A 20,342-nucleotide genomic window follows, 5' to 3' on the forward strand; every position below is an offset into this window, starting at 1 on the left:
GCCTGATATAGATAATAATAATGATATTGCATGGCTTTGTTTTCGTGTGATACAAGAATATATGTATTGATCTTGCTATGACAGTATATTCTTGTATCACACTCAAAGCCATCCAATATTATATAAATATTGATTTATTGTTGATATATGGTATATATAGAGAGAGACAGAGCGACACGCTAAATGTACATCAAATGACATTTTTTTTAGTTTCATAGCAATTAGCATCCAGAATTTCAGTCAGGAAAATCTGATTTGTAATTTCTACTAAAATATACCAGTAGTCAAAGTCTCAGTTTATACCAGTATACAAGCTGTACAAGCGGGGTAAATGACACAGAGTACTTCTGGAGCCAGTGGGACTACAGTATATCTGGGGATTCTCAGAAACGGCAAGCTCTGATTTCATAAATTAGCAGGCACTCTTGACTTATTCAGAACTTCTGCACTTCCTAGAAATTTTGATCCCTTGACTTTTCAACGATTTTCTCAATACCCGGTAATAGTCTTTGTGTTTAATCCATTACCTTTATTCAATTTCGGCAATTTCACTCTCATATTTAACCTGGGGACTGTGACACAAAGGTTTGCGATCAATTACAAATTTGAAATAATGATTCTGATTGGCTCTAAGGTGAGCCATGTTTTGAAGCATTTTAAAATAAATTTTATAACAAAATGTTGATAGAAAAAGAATGTTAACATGTTGCCGACTTTTTTTAAATATACAATCAATATTAAAGCCTGTAGCTGGTTTTTAAACCTGTCACTATTACATGTTTACAACCCTTGTGGAAAACCCAGCATTCTTAAATATTTTCATAAATGACTACTGATACAGATTTTCCCCAAAGTTTTCAACAACTTTGTGTAATTTCTGTTTTCATATTCTTTATCCAGGTCTGGAAACATGATTTCAAATTTTCATGACATTTCTCAATGAATGCATATTGTCAGTGGGATATTTGGGGTGGGCATTGTATGGCATCTTCAGAGAGTTTTAATATGTGTAGATCGAAGGTCCATCTTGGCTGTTTGGTAATTACAGAAATCAAAATCTAACAGAACTTGTTAGACACCCTAAAATTTCAGGAATTCACCTAAACGACAATCTGCCAACATGTTTCAGTAAGTACAGAAATTAAAATGTAACAGAATTTTCAATAATTACCATAAAAACGTTCAGGATTTCACATAAACGACATCTGCCTAAAAGATTTTGGTAGAAACATTTTTTTTTAACTTAGCCAAATAAATAAGCAACGAAGCAAAAACAAACAAAAACTTGAACTTGCAGTCCTGAATGCATGTCAAACTATAAAATGTGGTTATTGTGGTGGTCCTTTATAAATATGCATCCATATGCTCAGCTTTTTATTGTAAAGGTGATTCCAGCTTACTTTTGCTGGTCCTGACGAGTGACGACCCCAACAACCTTGCCCTTTCAATTTTCCTTTTATGATTAAATAATGATCCTTGGGTAATTTTATTTCTGTCTTTCATGTGTGCACAAGTTACCGAAGCAAATTACCTGATGTGTACATGTTGATGCTTACTTTAATTATAAAAGATCAATTTGTGAGATTTAAAAACAATTTTCTAGGACTGCGATCAGAATCACACTATTTTCATTTGAACAAAATTTCACTTTGAGTAACATTTTGTTGATCATAATCTCAGTATAATATTAGGGTGTGTTTCTACAGGATACAAAAATCAATTTTTGACTGTTTTTTCCAAGTAAACGCTTCTGTAAAAACACACCATAATCCAATTCAAATGCTAACAATACTGGAAAAAAGGTAAATTTCTCCACAGGTGAACTTTTCTGAGTATGCTTGCCCTCTCAGTTCTGTAGAAATGCTTCTGTTAGCATTAGCAAGTACAAAGCATTACTGCATGCATGGTCGACTATCTAGAAATCCATTGTCCATGGTATGAAGTCTGTTAATGCGCAAATAAATTGTTTATTACGCTTCTGTACAAAAAGCCTGGTAACATTCTGCTAGGGTTAACTTTCCGGGTCTATACCGGTAAACAACACCAGTACTTTACGGGTCTCCTGTGGTGACACGCCACCGTTTGGAGAAACATTTGGGGGTTCACAAACAACACAATTTTCCCATGCATTTGCAGCAATGAAATAAATACACAGGAGCATATCAATGCAATGTACTCTAGAAAGCTCCAAAAGAACTCTGGCATTTTTTTTGCATATATAGAAAACAATTTAATGAAATCTAGCTTTTCATTTCATTTCATTTCATTTTTATTTTTTCATTTCCAACAAAATACAATACATAATAACGAATACAATGTAAAATGTATACAAAACATAGTTACATTGGTAATAAACAAATCTTAATAATAATTTATACATTTTAGGAAGACAAAAAAAATGAATTAAAATTTTTAATTGCATTTATATTTTGAGGAAATGGAGAGGTCCACTGAAAAGCAAAGCTTGTAAATTGTGGACCCCTCAGATAATGAGTGTGAACAAAATATTGAATACATAATCAATGAAAGAAGAATAGTGGCCAACAGAGAACATTTATTAAAACATGTAATGACTGTAAACAAGAAGACGTAACAAATTACATGACGAAGAAAGAACAGAAAAAAGAAGAAGAAAAAAAGGGGGAAAAAAATGCGGGCTGCGTTTGGAGGGAAGGAGAGTGAGAGAAAAGGAAAGTAGTAGAGATCGAGGACGAAATAGGGAGCGCACAAAATCCTTGAGATAGCTGAAACAAAAAAGAGCAAGAACATGATGGCAAGTAGTTTTTTGTTTTGAGATGGGCTGAAGAAAAGAGGGAAAGAAAACAAAATTGGGAAGGAGATGTTCTATCACATTAAATTTCTAAATATTATAAGATTGTAATAAGGAAAATTTTAACTAGCTTGATGGATAGTTAATCTAAAAAGATCTCCTGTATAAGCTGTAAGCCCCACCCCCCCCCCCCCCACCTTGTGTTACATGAATATTAACAAACATGGGATAGGACCATCAATTTAATGTATATACATGTATGTGAATCGCCACACAAAAAATAGGGATTCAAATCTCAATTCAAACATTGCCTGTTTCATTATGCGAATGGACCTATCATCAATATGGTTCTGTATTGCTAAACAGACATACAGATTTGCATACACAATGTGTACATACATGTAGATCTGCACAACTTTTACTTCTTTAAAAGCCTGATACTACATTTAGATCCGGGATCGAGTATGTCTCATTTCTGGAGTGAACATAGTACAAAATGAGGGTGCCATGCTCAGAAACATGAACCATAAAGTGCAAAATCAATGTGACTAACCTCCGTTACCCTTTCCTCAAGTTTGTGCGGTCACTGAGTGCAATTATTTTCCCATGGAAAGGACATGTTACAATGTACGGGCAGGTCATGGTTTGCTCAATAGGACAATACATTCTATGATTATACATGTATGTAATTTGTAAAGTACATGTTCATGATGTATCACATACATGTAGGTATTAGCTCCAAGGACTCTGTAAAAAAAAAGGAATTGATAAATTTGAATTTGAATGTGTGGATGAGTCTGCAAGAGGGGCTGCTCGGCGGCGACCAGCTCAATTTTTTTATAGCTCTTCAATATTTTATTTACATACATGAACATTGTACATGTATGTGGCATGTACTTTGGAATGTACCAACATCATACAATATTTGTTATATTAATACAAACACTTGAGTATCATTTTACTGGCATCAATATAAATATCACAATAGGTAAACACCCCCTCCTCCCCCCCCCTCCCCTCTTTCTCTCTCTTTCTCTCTCAAAAAAAGGTTCAAATGAAAGGCAAAATCTAGTATGTATCCATTTTGCATTTAACTGAGATTTTAGAAAGAGCATAATTTTTTAAAAACTACAATAATCTTTGAAGAGACAAAACAAAACCCCCCAAAAAGATGTAAGAATCCATCAAATAACATATAAGTCTGATCTCCTAGTAAATCAAGATCACCTTCATGGTAATACTTGTACTGTTCCGAGGAACAATGATGCGCTAAAATAACAAAAGGTGACTGAAATATTAAAAGTTACTGGTAAGTCATATTTGTGTCTTTTATGCTAGAAATGGCACATTATTTTTAGGTTCATGGGTTCCAAATAGAGATGGAGCCACAATTTTCATAGACTCAACCGATACTAAAACCAACAACAGAATATAATACCCTCAATAAAATCATGTAAATGTATGTATCATGAAGAAAAGCCCATTCATCATTTTAATTGGCATCACATTGCATCTGCTGTGATGGTGCAACAAAGAATTTCACAGACCATGCATTCCAATATCAACTGTGTATGATATAGTGCTGTAGTCAAACGTTTAACCGTCCGGTATCCGACCGCCCATGGCGGATTCCGTTTTCAAATGGACGGTTTCGTTTTCCCGTTTTTTTTATTTTATTTTATTTTTTTTTAATTTAAAGTTGATGTTTATTGATTTTAAAAACTAACTTAATTTCATTATTGCAAAGTTGAAACGTTGATTCGACAAGGTTATCAAAATTCAATGCTTGGAAACATTCGAAATAATGATTATTATAAATTATAAAACGCTTAAATACAGCACCGGCATAGCACCTGAAGAGCTCCCCGAACGCTGCTGAGATGCGTGAGATCACAGTATGGACATGACTTGCACAAGCAGACGATGTCCCATGACATCTCACACATTTTCAGTGCCTGTGTTTTCATCTTTTCTTGAGTTCTTTCTCTTACTCCACTACCGTCAGGCTAAATGTATAATCTATTGCCTCACTCTTAACCCCGCACATGGTTTTATTTTGATGACAAATGCAGCGATACAAAAATAAAGGAATTTGTCGCTTGTAAACAAATAAGACGCCATTGAATATTCAGCTGGACACACCGCGGTATGTTCGGCGTTTCAAGAGGGAACAAATGCCGTCCTCAACATCGTTCCGGGGGTTTTCAATTCGAAAGTCTGGTTTCTTTGACTGTTAATTAACCCCTATCCTGTGTATTTACAAGCAAAAGATTTTAGTTATCGGAATCGGGTCATATCCCCTTTTGAATGGTTTGACATACCATCACATTTATATACACTAAACTCATTATAATTTGACAAATAAAAGCTTTGCAATTATGTTCATTCTCTATGGGATGTCGTCTGCTTGGGCAGTATTGGTCCATATAGTGACGTCATTAAAACATCTTTATTTTTCCGGCGAATCTCTCGTATATCCCAGCTGCTATGCCGGTGGTTGTATTTGTATTTTTATAAATCACCCGATATGTAGTTGACCTAAAACTTGTACGATGGCCATTTGTTAGCTTACCAGTTTCTAGTCATACATTAGTTGACATATTTGTGATTTTCTTTGAAGTTCAACTTTAAAAAAAAATAATTTTTTTTAATTTTTTTTTTTTTAAATTTTTTTTAAATTTTTTTAAATTTTAAATTTTAAATTTCGATTTATGCCCCTCCACCTGGCACTATGCCTGGCAATGTCTCCCAGCTCAGTAATCTGTGTGTTGACTCACCACTCCAAAACTAGAACAACACTCCAATTTGTCTGTCATCTTGGTTTGAAAGTAATCTTTGTAATAGTTTAGTTTATAATAATAATTCATCCAACTTTTACACATGGCGTACCACAAGGTTCTATCCTAGGTCCTCTACTGTTTTTAATTTACATTAATGATCTTACACATTCTTCTAAAAACAACATCGTTACTATTATTTGTGACAAGTTCACAAGCACAAATCGGCACCTTCAAATGCACCTCGCAGTTAAATGAAAGTCCTTCCCGCTTTTTCACAGAGTCGATCAAAAAACAAAACAAACAAAAAACAACAAAAAAATTTTTTTTGACTGGTTTTGACTGGCGGTTGAACGGAATTGGAGATATCCGTGATGTTACAGCACTAGTATGATATATTTATAACGGAGAATGCAATGAAGCGCTATATCGTTCCTAACAAATTCCCAAATCCATTATCAAAATTGCCCCAACACAGCTCAATCATCTAGAGAAATGAGATAGGCCTCCCATACACACCTTATCAATGTGTAGACTACAGATGAGATGTGATGTAAAAACCTGGATAACTTCCCAGGTTACCACAACAATAGAAAGGATAAAAGTTGGTCTTTGAGGATGGAAACATGAATTTTAATATTTTGTAATTACAGAACCCCTGGTATTGATTCTAATCACTTGGAAATATTAAGACTCAAAGGCGGACAAGAGCCCTAACCCTACAGAAGGCCGGTTTATTTTATAAAGCCAATACAGGGAGGATGGAAATAGAATTTTAAAAGTTTGATGAGTGAATAGAGCATCTTTTGGTGATTAAACAAAGAAAAGTTTCATATCATCACCTCTAATAATCTTGGAATTATTGCCCATCAATCCCTCATGTAAAGGAACTCTGCATTGTGAACAATGCATACATTTTTAATGTAGAAAGTGCATGCGTGGGAATTTCATTAATTTGCTTTCAAATGACGCTTTAAGACTCAAGGCTATAATTACCCAAAAGCTCACAAGTCACAGCAGGAACAGAAAATCGGGTACACCCTGCGTCTTTGGTAAACTTACAGGGGGCGGATTCTTTTGAAAACATGAATGGGTTCGTTCGGCATAAAAAAGGAATATTCAAAGAAAAACACACTGCACATTGAAAAAACAGATACTGAAAGCTTTGCTGGTCTAATAACATGTACAGTATACACGTGCATATCAATATTCAACAGGTCCGGTAGCATGCATCACTGACCTATTTTCCAAGCCTTCGTTCATTATCATAATTTTTGAAAAAGAAATAAAACTAAACAGAACTGATCATCCTTCCCCTTGCATCTGAAGCATTGATCAATTAACAATGTAACATTGTCAAAGGTTATTATGCCTACCAGCATTGTTGTTGCATCTACAGTTTATTCATTTGATTATCAAATGTCTAACCAATCATCACCCCCTCTCATCTATCATTCAGCTGCTTCTCTTCGCTTCACGTCTTTCCAGAATGAGAGACACTCTCCTTAATTGGATAGTCAGCTTACGTTCTTTCATTGTTATTATTCATTCTATAGAGAAATGCAGGCTCCACTTTGCGCATACATCATTTAATAATTACTTGCAGCAGCGGTCAAAACGGATAATTATAATGCCTTTGTCATGAGGATGTGGAAATAATTATATTAAATAGAAAAATAGTTGTGACTATATCTTTCTCTTATTATTTAATCATTATGAAATCATTATGAAATTATCGCTTGATTATGTGTCTTTTCTAATACTTAAGTATTTAATACTTTTTGTGCTACTCTTTCCAGTGTTTGGGCATTTACATTGTAATTATTTTGACATTTACAAAATGATGGATAAGATAATACATGTACTGCACTTGCGTGAAATATTAGGATCAATAGCCTTTTTATGAATTCAAAAAAAGGAAGGCATCACCCTTTAAACTTTTCAGGGAATGTTACTATATATATGTGTCGCCTAGAAGCGTGCATTTACACGCCAAATGCATTATGGTAGAAGGCATAACCACTTTTTAATGCATATCATGCATTTTTTATTCTATTCAGAATCAGTTGGCGATAAAGCCATGAAATGTCCTTGCCAAAACATACAATCTACATTTTGTACAGTAGGTATCTTTTATTGTGTATGCACTTATATTGATAATCGCAATCTCTATAATCAACAAATGGCAAATACACAGAAGTAAATTGCTCATTTTCTCACTTTTTGGTACACCTCATCTTCTAAAGCTCTTTTAGTTGAGACTCATCCCTGCTTTCGCCTTTGACTATAAATTTATTCACAGAATTCATAACCAGGCTAAAATCCTAGGCAAGGTTTGTGGAGGAATGATAAAAATAGTATGGAAAATATTATTTTTTAAACAGTTTTTTTTCCATTTTTATTTATCTATTTTTAATTTTTTTTTATTTATTAATCTTTTATATTTTATTGAAATATTTGTTCTATTTGTTCTTTTATTTATTTTCTATTTTATTCATGATTTTTTCCCCCTTGGGGAGGTAGGGGTAAAAAATAAACTTACATACATGTACATGCACCTGCACAAATTCAATTGCCCTGATAAACATGTGAATGAGTAAATAAAATTTCATAACATTCCTGTCTGAACAGATAATCAGTCAAGAAATAAAGGAGAGAGAGTATTAAAAAGTTAACAAATTAGTATAAATTAGCATAATTGATAAATTACATAATTTTATGCAGCAGTTTTGAAGCACCCTTATATACACTAAATCTAAATCATGCAGAAATTTAGGTGTTATTTTTGATGATAAGTTCACACTTAAAAATTTGTCTCGCAAAAATGTCGCTCAGCATCGTTCGGATTACACAAAATAGGTAAAATTCAAAGTTTTTTAGACAGATCAACCACTGAACGATTAATTCATGCTTTTGTTATGTGCCATTTTGATTTCTGTAATAGTTTGCTTTCTGGTCTCCCTTCTTCTCAAATTCAAAGACTACAACTCCTTCAAAATTCTGCAGCGCGACTAGTTACACGCACAAAGAAACATGAATGAATAACTCCGGTCTTAAGAGCTCTACATTGGCTACCCATCAAGTCCCGAATCCAGTTTAAAATTCTTCTACTAACCTACCAATGTTTACATCAACTAGCTCCTTTATACTTTATATCTTACTGAATTGATAACTCCATATAAACCAGAAAGAACGCTACGTTCCAGTTCCAAGTCCCTGCTTTGTGTTCCACAAACAATGACAAAATCATACGGGGAAAGGTCCTTTTCATATGCAGCTGCTTTTTTATGGAACAAGTTGCCTGAACATCTAAAAAGCACAGGATCCTATAAAACCTTTATCAATTCTCTGAAAACATATCTCTTCACCGCTTCATAAATAATAAGAATCATGAACTCAGTGCATTTTTCTTTTCTTTCCTTAAAGTGCATAGAGACGTGCGATTTTGCCTATGTGTTATGCGCTATATAAAAATGTTTGATTATTATTATTACACTGTATGTGTATCGTTTTTAAATTCTTTTACCAGGGCAACGTCAATCATTCCTTCTTCTAGACAATAATTTGAGGTTAGTGGATTTAAAATACAATCAGTCGAGGAGATTTGAGAGTTTAAGTCTAATATTACAAAATCTAAGTTAGACCTACATTTTACTAATAGGTCAATCTTGATGTTCCAGAAGAAGAAAAATTTGTCAGTTTAGCAGAAATTTATGGATTTAAAATCCCTTGAATATTCAAGCAATTATGATGTGATATAAACTAAAGATCATTATTATTGCCATACAGAACTAATTGCATAAGTTTCTTACCTTGTAAGTGCCTCTGCAATGAAATCAACTGCTGAACCGGATTGTCTCTTCTCAGAAGTTCAACCGTCTAAACAAACAGTGTCCACCAGGTTTCTGTAACAAAAAGAGATTTGATTGTGTTCATACAAACCTACACCAACAAACAAACACCATATATTAAAACTGAAAAATACAGAGGGGTTCTGAAAGATGAAATAAAGAATTTAAATCAAATTCTGAAATAGAACCAAGCCTCAAGCAAGATGAGCAGTGAGCACTATTGCAAAATTTTGCCCCAAAGGAAATAAGAAGATTTTGACATTTTAATTTCCACCTACCGGTACTTGTAAATATCATTTCCCAAACTGCATGCAGCAAAGCCCACAGGTAAATTTGTTGATTATTAGAAAATTGGCAACTTCAAAAGCTCAAATTTCATATAAGTGATTAAAAAATACTACGCAGGCAAATGTTAATCATCTGTAAGTAGGACAGATCTTCGCAAGTTCAAAATTGACTCATATTTCAATGACAGAAAAATTTAGTTTTCTAACTTGCACATGTATAGCTAGTACCACAAACTCTTGTCCATTAATACAGAATACACCTGTTTAGGGTCTTGTTCACACACGACATGGGAAACTGATTACCAGTTACTAAAACAGCTGAAGCATAAATAAAATCACAAACTATGGTAGGATATATTGCTTTGTATTTCTGTATGTTATAACACATAGATAATAAAAAGAGTATGATCAAGGGGCCTCCCGTATATGATGATGCACACGTCTTCATTTTTCTACTCATATTGCCACTCATTTAGAATGCATTGTTTATTGAACTGCTGACCTTGTGATCCAGTCCGGTGACGTATCCACTCGACCACAACACCTCCACATATGAACACAACTTTCTTGCTATGTGAAACACACATAAATGTATATGTAATCTTAATCCTATGTTCTGGATAAACTTTTCTGGCTACATACACACAGATGCAGATGGAGTTTAGCCCATTACGTCACATAATATATGAGAATGCACTCGGGTCAGTTTGTAGATATGTTGGGAAATACCTTTTTATTGTTCCCTGGCAGGCTTCTGATAATACAGTTTTCTCACTGGACACTTTCTTTGTAAGTACATCTGTAAAAGAGAGAGAGAGATAATAGAATAAAAATACATGCATGAGGAATAAGCATAGAACTCTGTCTCTACATTTCCTACAATATTTATGTAGATACACTGTAATTACTAATTCAAATTTTGTTGTGCAATTACAAACTAGAAATATTGCAATCTTTATTGCCGCGCCATGCGAATGTATTCCCCGGCAGTGGCAGCGATTTTGTGTCATCCTTATGTTCGAAGGAGGGACAAAGATTCCCTCTCCCCTCCCTGAAACAAAAGGATGACGAAGAGATCGCCACTAGTGGCTCGGACTATTGTCAAGACTAGGAGCAGCATCACCAAAACAATTTTGCAGATTAGCGTATAATGCATCTCTGTAGAAAATTTGAAAGAAATCTGTAAAGAAATGAGGCAGTTAGAGCACACAAAAGACAACCACCAAAATATGACCCTCGACCCTATAACAGACGGAACACTGGTGGCAGCATCACCAAACACTAAAGATGTGTAGATTGTCTAAGACACACCTCCATACAACATTTGAAAGAAATCAGTCAAGAAATATGGCAGTTAGAGCGCATAAAAGACATATGACCTTTGACCATATAAAAGACGAAACAATGAGGGCAGTATCACTAAAAAAGGAGAGATGTGAAGATTGTACCAAGATACATCTCTATACAAAATTCGAAAGAAATCTGTCATGAAATTTGACCTGCAGAGCGCACACTAGACATGAACTTTTGACCCTATAAAACATGGGACACTGGTGGCAGCATCACCCAAAGTTATAGGTGTGTAGATTTCACCAAAATATACTTCCATACAAAATTTGAAAGAAGTCTGTCAAGGAATGATGCAGTTAGATTGCACACTAAAGCGCACATGAGACATCTATCAAAATATGACCTTTAACCCTATAAAAGATGGAACATTGGAGGCAGCATCCCAAAATCTTAAGGCTCGTAGATTATACCAAGTTACACCTTCGTTCAAAATTTGAACAAAATTCCTTGAGTAATGTGGCCTATAGAGCGCACACAAACCATCCACAAAAATATGACCTTTTACCCTATGAGAGGCGGAACACTGGGGGCAGCATCACCAAAAGTTATAGGTGTGTAGATTATACCGAGATACACCGCCACACAAAATTTAAAAGAAATCTATCAAGGAATGTGGCAGTTAGAGCGCACACAAGAATATGACGCGGTGGACGAGGCGTAACGCTGCTGAATCCAAAGTACCCCACCGGCATACTGCCGGGGGATACAATAAAGACAAGAAATCAAGTAAACGATACAACTTACTGTATGTACGACATTTTCATGACTATTACATGTAGGTACATGTACGACCAGAAAAAATCCCTGACCGGATTCCCAACTTGGTCTCAAACTACAACTCACTCAACTTCAGCAAGAAAATCTGAAAAGCTTTCTTTATACTACCTCCATTATCTAATCTCTGATGGATACAGATTGCAAAGATTTCCTTACACCACCTCAAGCATTTCACAACTAAGAATGTTATAACTGTAACACAACACTTTACCTCAACTCTGAGGAATTACATTTTCTTAGAAATGGAAGCACTAAATGGAGAGAAAAACAAACGCAAACCTTTGTTTGCTTTTGATAAATATAATTATGGATGACTGTTCTATATCTGTATCCTGGTGTCTTACTGAGAATTCCCCTTGTAAAACCCAATGAAGTCAAACATACATGTACACTAACAAACACTGTGAATCTCATCCTGTTTCAACAAGTTATCAGAGAGTTCAGGTATAAACATACACCTTCAAGTTCAATTTGTACCATCCACCCAGAAGTATAACAAAGAGGTGGTAGAAAGGGGGAATTCCCTAAGTCAAAGTCAAAACGCAGTTACATCTGATAATTTGCAAAAAGCCTCAAGCCCTCAAAGTGTAGCTACTACATGTAACTCTTTTGCAACAATCATTCCTTATTTTGTGGTTCGGCTCAATAACTTTTGATTCAGAGGAATCAGAGCCCTACAAAATATGCAATATATGCACGATAGAAAGTAGAAAGGGCAACATTTTTGCACACACTATATGGATGTACAAGTACACTTTTTGTTTGATGACTACCGGTATATTGTGTTTGATGTTTGGAATTCTAAAAAGGAAAAAAGCTTTTAAATCCTTAAATTGGCAACACTTCAAGAGATTCAAAATCGTTGTTTTTCAATCAAAATTTGACATTTCATAAACTTTTCAACAACATTCTTGCCTTCTTTCTTATGAAAAATTAGTGTCTACATTTTGTTTAAATTTATTGAATACGAATCAATGTGAAAAATGGTCATATGATTTGAATGTAAATTTGAGAGACTTAATTCAATGGCAGAATAGATTTGAAATTGTATACTGGGTAACGCTAGACACAAAGATTCGTGTATTTCAATTTAAATTTATCCACCGTCGTTTGGCGACGAATGATTATTTGTATAAAATCGGCATACACAACTCTCCAGTCTGTAATTTCTGTAAAAAAGAACCACAAAGTTTATTGCATTTGTTTTGTACATGTTCTAAAATTCAGCAATTTTGGTCTGATATAAATGCTTGGTTATTAAGAAAAAATGTATACACTCAAAAATTTTCATACCTAGATATTTGTTTTGGTTTTGGCGAAAAAACTCACCATCTTATAAATACAATTGCATTTTATGCAAAATATTTTATTTATAAAACGAAGTATGAAGAAAAAAATCTTTCGTTTTTACGTTTTACAAAAGAACTAGATTTTCTTCAACAAGTAGAATATATAATTGCATTCAGAAAAGGAAAACAGAATACACACAAACAAAAGTGGAGACCTCTAATTTAATTTGATTTGATATTTGATATCTAATTATTCGTTTACATGTTCATTTGTTAACTTTGAATTGTATTGTATTGTATTTGTTATGCAGATCGAATGTTAAAATGAACAACGATTGTAAATATCTTTGATTTGAAGCAATAAAAAAACTATTAAAAAAAAAAAAAAACAACAACATTCTTGCCCATATACATTATGTATTGTTTTCACCAATGTACATATAGAGAAACGTCTGTCTGAGCATCTTTTTTAACGAAAACTCGATAAAGAAGCAGTATCCTGTTCTAGCCTGAACGTGGTATGGTATGAAAATAGCTCTATTATTTTAAGCATCGTGATTGGTCAAAATGCATCACATGTAGACATGACAAGTTTTTTTTGCAGTCTGCACAGGAGTGCAAAAGGTGCGTAACAAAAAGTGATATTGCATGCTTCAGCAAAGAGCGGGAGAAAATAAATTTTGAATTTATAATCAATTTTTGCATCAAACTCCACTGTAAATGCGTTCAAACTCAACTGTAAATTTGTTTTTGTTTACTTTTGGAATTGGATTTTGGCCTGTTTGGGATTTAATGAAGGAATGTCAGCTGAGTGTTTGGGAGTATGGATTTTACTCAAGCTTGCAAAACGTGGAATCCCATGGACTTTAGGGTAAGTAAAGTAAATGCAGTAAGCGCTCTGTATCTTTAGATGATGCGGACTTTGCACTCAAATCACTTAACAATCATACTCCACTATTTAAAGTAGATATTCACTGATTTAACTTTATTTCATTATTGCAAAGTTGAAACTTTGATTCGACATAATTAAGAGAATGCGTACATGCGTGTGGTGGCATGAGACTCCCTCCAAATGCGGGAGGGTTGACAGCCTTGGGTATGTACGCGCGCACAAACCTGCAAACTAAGTTTTAACACGTAGGCCCTACCCGGAATCTTGCGGGTATCTCACTCAGAATGAACCCTCCGGTAAGGCCTAATGGCATTGTTCGTTTCTTATGGGAATGGCTAAAATCGCGACTCCAAGTTCGACTAATTAGATGGCTAGATTTCTAAAAAGAGGATAATTACTGATGTCACCTCAACAATCAATGAATGTCAGCAAATGAGACCAAGAATAGATAAATTAGGATCAAGCATAGACCCTAGTCTAGTCTAGACCCTAGACTAGACTACGGTAGAATCCTAATGATTAAAGGGAAGGGTATTCGGTCAATTCCCAGTATTCGGTCAGACAGCCGTTTCAACAGCTGTAACAATTTAAAAAATAATTTATGAGCCACGAAACTAGCACAAATCAGGCAGCTGAACAACTTTTCTTAACTCTCAAAATTAAATCAGGTATAGTCAAGGGCCCCGGAAAGATCTCCCAACTTAACTCTAAATTGGTCAGTGTCGCACAACTTTCTGCACTTCCGGGTTCTGTTTTGTGCTAACAAGCATAGCCATATGCAGAAGTCTATTGCGAAACAACTACGTGTGCTGTCGCAATGAATTTAGTATGTGTGTGAAGAGGAGCTCTTCCGTGTTCGCTCCATCACAGCAAATTTGCAAATGACGCACTTGCCGATGTATTCATAAGATAGTTAAGATAAGAGGTATTTATACGATACCCCTGCCATGCAGCAGCGCTCGTCCAGTATTCGGTCAACGCATTGACATTCAGTGCTTTGTCGCGCAATTGTGTGAAAATAGTGCGCAAATACGCTTCGCTCCTTGGCAACGGAGATACCACGCACAAATCACGTGACCAAATTCTGGGCAGAAAAATGCTCCGTCTTCTTTCAGAAATATTTTGCTTATCATCATTCTATATTTTAAGAGGAATAATTGGCTTAATTGCAGAATACCCTACCATAATGTTAGTCTTCATATATTAGCCGTAGATATAGATTGTGATTTTATTGTTTGCGATAACGGTGATACAGGTATTATAGAGAGTGTATAATGCAAGTGTTTAAATTCATTTGGTGGATGAAAAGTTGAATTCTACACTGTTTTGTGCGTCATTGCAGCGCTGAATTTGGTGTGTTTGTCGCTAATTTGTGACATATTTAGATGGCTTTCCTGATGGTATTTTATGCTAAATTTCTGTTATATTGATAAGCACTGATTCAACAAGTAATGTCTCGTTCTAAAAATACAAAAGAAAAATAATAGTTTTGTGCTTATAATAGTGGAATGTCTCGTGCTAAAAATACAAAAGAAAAAATAATTCTGTGCTTAGACTAGAATAGTATTGGTGGGTGGTCATTGGTCGTTGGCTTCTTTTTTAATATTTGTCAGTCCTTGGTCGATGGTCGTTGGTCACTTTTTCTAATATTTGTCAGACTGTTGGTCGATGGTTGTTGGACTCTCCCTCTCAACAGTATTTGGTAGATGGTCGTTGGTTTCAATTTCTAATATTTGTCAGACTGTTGGTCGATGGTCGTTGGTAGTTGGCTTCTAGTTCTACTTCTAGTTCTATAATATATTTCTAATATTTGTCAGACTGTTGCAGTGTTGGTTCTAGACCGAAAGCTTCAGTCTCTATAATCGTCGGTTGTTCCACTGAGACTACGTCTGGCTCCACTAGACCTCCGGTTAAAGCTTCAGTCTCTATAATCGTCAGTTGTTCCACTGAGACTACGTCTGGCTCCACTAGACCTCCGGTACCTCCGGTCTTAGACCGAATTTTCCGTCTCTTTCGTTCGTTAGCCTCTTATTGGGGTAGGGTCGGCTCTCTCTTTAGAGACGGAAGCCGTTTATACACATGTCCTTGCTAACGCCACGGCCAGTCCTGGTCGTAGCGTTTTGCCCCCAAAATCCCCCAAAATGTCATTTTACCTCGAGCATGTTATATTGTAAATTAGGCCTAGGCTATAATAAATCAGTTCCACTTACCAACTTGACTGAAATAATCAGTTTAATAGTCCCTTTTTAGGAAATTATGGGTCAAAATCGAAATCCATTTTGAAAATCTTTTTCAACATGGATTCCGATTTTGACCCATAATTTCCTAAAAAGGGACTATTAAACTGATTATTTCAGTCAAGTTGGTAAGTGGAACTGATTTATTATAGCCTAGGCCTAATTTACAATATAACATGCTCGAGGTAAAATGACATTTTGGGGGATTTTGGGGGCAAAACGCTACGACCAGGACTGGCCGTGGCGTTAGCAAGGACATGTGTATAAACGGCTTCCGTCTCTAAAGAGAGAGCCGACCCTACCCCAATAAGAGGCTAACGAACGAAAGAGACGGAAAATTCGGTCTACTCCGGTCTATGTTGGTTCTAATTCTGTATTGTAAAACCTTGGTAGATTATCTAGGGTATTCTGCAATTGTTCCGAATAATTTTCTTTTCTTGATGGGTAGATTGCCAAATAAAACAGGTAAGAATTCAAAATATTATTAGGTTCTATAGGCATAGACTCTAGAATATTAGCGATTTTAAACTTAAGTGACCGAATAGCGGGCGCGCTATAGTCTAGACCTCTCCTCCTCTAACAGTTAGATTTAAATTAAAAGAACATTCTAATCTTGTCAAATTCAAATAAAAATGTAAGGTACGCAGACCTAATGCTCGCTTTATATTTTATTAGATCTAGAGACTAGATCTAGGCTACAAGCTACAACTCAAGTAGACCTCTAGGCCTACAAGTACAACTACAACTGAAACTATATTCTGAGACTCAGTCAGAAAGGTCGGCAGCGGGTCGATCGCGGCCGAAAATGGCCCTAGCCAAGAGCGCCAGCCGACAATAAGCCGGATACTCTTCTCTAGTCATGCGAAAACAAGTAAATTATCATCTGTTATTTATGATATCAATGACTTGTTACTAGTCTAAACTAGGTTAGTCTTTATCTCTTAGATCATACGACAGCCCTAGTCCTCTACGTAATTTCATTTTCCTTCCAAAAAACTTACGTTTCACAACTTTCAGCTCGCCTTCCTAAGAAACCTTCAACATTAACTTAACGGCTAGTGTAGACCGAATTTTTCTGTCTCTTTCGTTCGTTAGCCTCTGATTTGGGTAGGTCGGCTCTCTCTTTAGAGACAGAACAGCCCCATACGCTGTAGTGGCCGCGCGTTTGTACTAAGAAACGTTACACAAAACTTGGCCAAACTTAATCCCTAATTTTTATATTTTACCGGATGCGTATCCGATGCATTTAAAGTCCTAAATTAGCTAAATACTTAACTACTTCGGTTCCACTTACCAACTTGACTGGAATAATCCGTTTAATGGTCCATTTTTAGGAAATTATGGGTCAAGATCGACATCCATGAAGAAAATCTTGCAGCCGAGTCTCATTCTTTCTAGTCTACGCCGAAGGCAAAATGATTATAACGGAAAAACTGTGTACGAGCTACGAGTTCGTAATGACATGCACAGTTTTTCCGTTATAATCATTTTGCCTTCGGCGTAGACTAGAAAGAATGAGACTCGGCTGCAAGATTTTCTTCATGGATGTCGATCTTGACCCATAATTTCCTAAAAATGGACCATTAAACGGATTATTCCAGTCAAGTTGGTAAGTGGAACCGAAGTAGTTAAGTATTTAGCTAATTTAGGACTTTAAATGCATCGGATACGCATCCGGTAAAATATAAAAATTAGGGATTAAGTTTGGCCAAGTTTTGTGTAACGTTTCTTAGTACAAACGCGCGGCCACTACAGCGTATGGGGCTGTTCTGTCTCTAAAGAGAGAGCCGACCTACCCAAATCAGAGGCTAACGAACGAAAGAGACAGAAAAATTCGGTCTACGGCTAGTGCAGTCGAGTCGATAGCTGGCGTTTCCGAGAACAGCGCAGCGCCTTTTCTGAGAAACCACACAAAATAATGGCTTCGCATATTATGCAAATTAGTACAGATTCTCGGTACCGGCCGAAAGTGCGCGCGAAGTAGCACCGCATGCAATTTTCCCAGGACAATAAAATCACGTTCAAAATAATGGATCAGAAAGGGTGGATGGTGGATACGGGGTGTTTGTCTTCTTCTTCATTCTTCATCTTTTTGTTGGTGTCGTTATTTTGTCACCAAGATACAGGCGCGGATCCAGGGGAGGGGGTGATTAGGCCTTGCCCCCCCCCGCAAGAATAGAAAAAGAGAGAGAGAGGGGGGGGGGGGGGAGGGTAAGGTAAAGAGGTAACGAAAAGGAAGAACTTGGAGGGGGAAAAAAAAGAAAAGGGGTGGGGGCAGGCGCGGATCCAGGATTTCTTAGGGGAGGGGGCCCAACTTTTTTTTTTTTTTGCTCCCGAAATTGAAAAGGAAAGGGAAAGAAAAAAGTAAAAGAGGAGATAAAGTGGAGGAAAAAAAGAGGAAGAAGAAAAGAAAAGAAGGGAGATATTTAGTTGCAATTTTCCCGCCAACAAGTTGTGGATCGGGTGGGGGGCAAAAGGCCCTTGCCTCTCACTTACTCCCAACTCCCGTCCCCGCAAAAAAAAGGAGAGAAGGAAGGGAACGGTAAAGAGGAGAGCTAAAAGGGGGAAAAAAGAGGAATAAAAGAGAGGAATAAAAAAGAGAAAGAAGAAAGGTAGGGGAATTGGCAGATCCAGGGCCCCCCCCCCCTTTGAGAAAAAAAATCATGCAGAAACACGTGATTTTTACCTTTCTCGGGGGTTGGGCCCCCCACCCCCCGGGGGGGGGGGGGGCTGGGAGATCCAGGGGGGTGCAAATTTTAACACCGCTATTCATAACGTGAACTTCCTATACCTGCAGGTCCGCTATTCATAATGGGAGAAGAGAGTCACTATTCAAAAAGAAATGAGGTTCATTAATCATAAGGACCGCTATTCCTAACGTGGGAGGAGGGTTGCCATTCATAATTCATATTGAGGGTCATTAATCACAAGGACCGCTGTTCATGATACGAATGCGGGGTCGTAATTCATAAAACGAGGAGAGGGTCGCTATTCATAATTTATATTGGAGGTCACTTGTCATAATAGGAGTAGAGGGTTACCTGTGCTATTCATAATAAAAAATGAGGGTCGCTATTCATACTACGAGGAGAGGGTCCAATACGAAATGAGGGTCGCTATTCATAATATGAGGAGAGGGTCGCTATTCATAATAGGAGTAGAGGGTCGCTATTCATAATACAAAATGAGGGTCGCAAGTCATGATACCAGGAGAGGGTCGCTATTCACAATACGAAATGAGGGTCGCTATTCATAATACGAGCAGAGGGTAGTAATTTATTCATAATATGAGGAGAGGGTCGCTATTCATAGTAGGAGTAGAGGGTCGCTATTCATAATTCGAAATGAGAGTTGCTATTCATAGTACGAGCAGAGGGTTGCTATTCATAATACGAGCAAAGGGTCGCTATTCATAATATGAGCAGAGGGTCGCTATTCATAATACGAAATAAGGGTCGCTATTTATATCATGAAATGAAGGTCGCTATTCATAAAATGAGGAGAAGGTCTCTCTTCATATTAAAAGTATGGGTCGCTATTCATAATCCGAAATGAGGGTCGCTATTCATAATACGAAACAAACTATTTATAAAAATTAAATAGGCCTATTAGCAATAGACAAAATGCCATTAACAAAGGGAAATATTGGACGGAGGACACCCCCACGGCTATGGCGTAGATTTGGGAGGGGGCGGGGACACATGGCCCTGAATATTTTTTTTTTAAAGTAGGTTTGTTTTAGTTTTATCTTTGATAATGTTGCGGAGACATCCCCCGCTCCTGTGGTGACGAAAAAAAAGAAGTAAAACATAACACACATAATCCCATCGTAATTTGTCCTCCTTGTTGGAAATCTTTCCCGATCACCCTGCCCACGATTGATCTTATCCTGGATACGCCAATGAGACACTAAGTAGACCAAGCAAGCCCATTATCATAGTTCTTTAAGGAATGAGTTTGCTATTTCAAAAACTTGTAATTGTTTATACGACGATAATGTTTTTGTAGAAAATAGCTTTTAGTCGGACTTATGGACCTACAAATTATATAGCGGGGTTGGACCAGACCATGAGCCTAGTTACTGCCCAGAGAGGGGTGAGGGGAGGGGGTGG

At 36.4% G+C, this 20,342-nt stretch overlaps 1 protein-coding gene across 2 annotated transcripts in view; it reads right to left on the reverse strand.

Annotated features, from left to right (window-relative positions):
* The window catches only part of LOC100890361, a 76,622-nt gene extending 59,326 nt beyond the window's left edge, over positions 1-17,296 (reverse strand). For both annotated transcript variants that reach the window (XM_030973874.1, XM_003727337.3), the window contains exons 1-3: positions 17,232-17,296; positions 10,415-10,484; positions 9,360-9,452 (exon numbers count right to left, since the gene is read on the reverse strand). The gene's annotated coding sequence lies outside the window, so the exon portion shown is untranslated. The remainder of the gene's footprint in view (positions 1-9,359; positions 9,453-10,414; positions 10,485-17,231) is intronic.
* Between the last annotated feature and the right edge of the window lie 3,046 nt (positions 17,297-20,342).

The sequence above is a fragment of the Strongylocentrotus purpuratus genome, unplaced genomic scaffold (genome assembly GCF_000002235.5).
Source record: "Strongylocentrotus purpuratus isolate Spur 01 unplaced genomic scaffold, Spur_5.0 spur5_scaffold_7, whole genome shotgun sequence".
NCBI classification, from domain to species: Eukaryota; Metazoa; Echinodermata; class Echinoidea; order Camarodonta; family Strongylocentrotidae; genus Strongylocentrotus; species Strongylocentrotus purpuratus.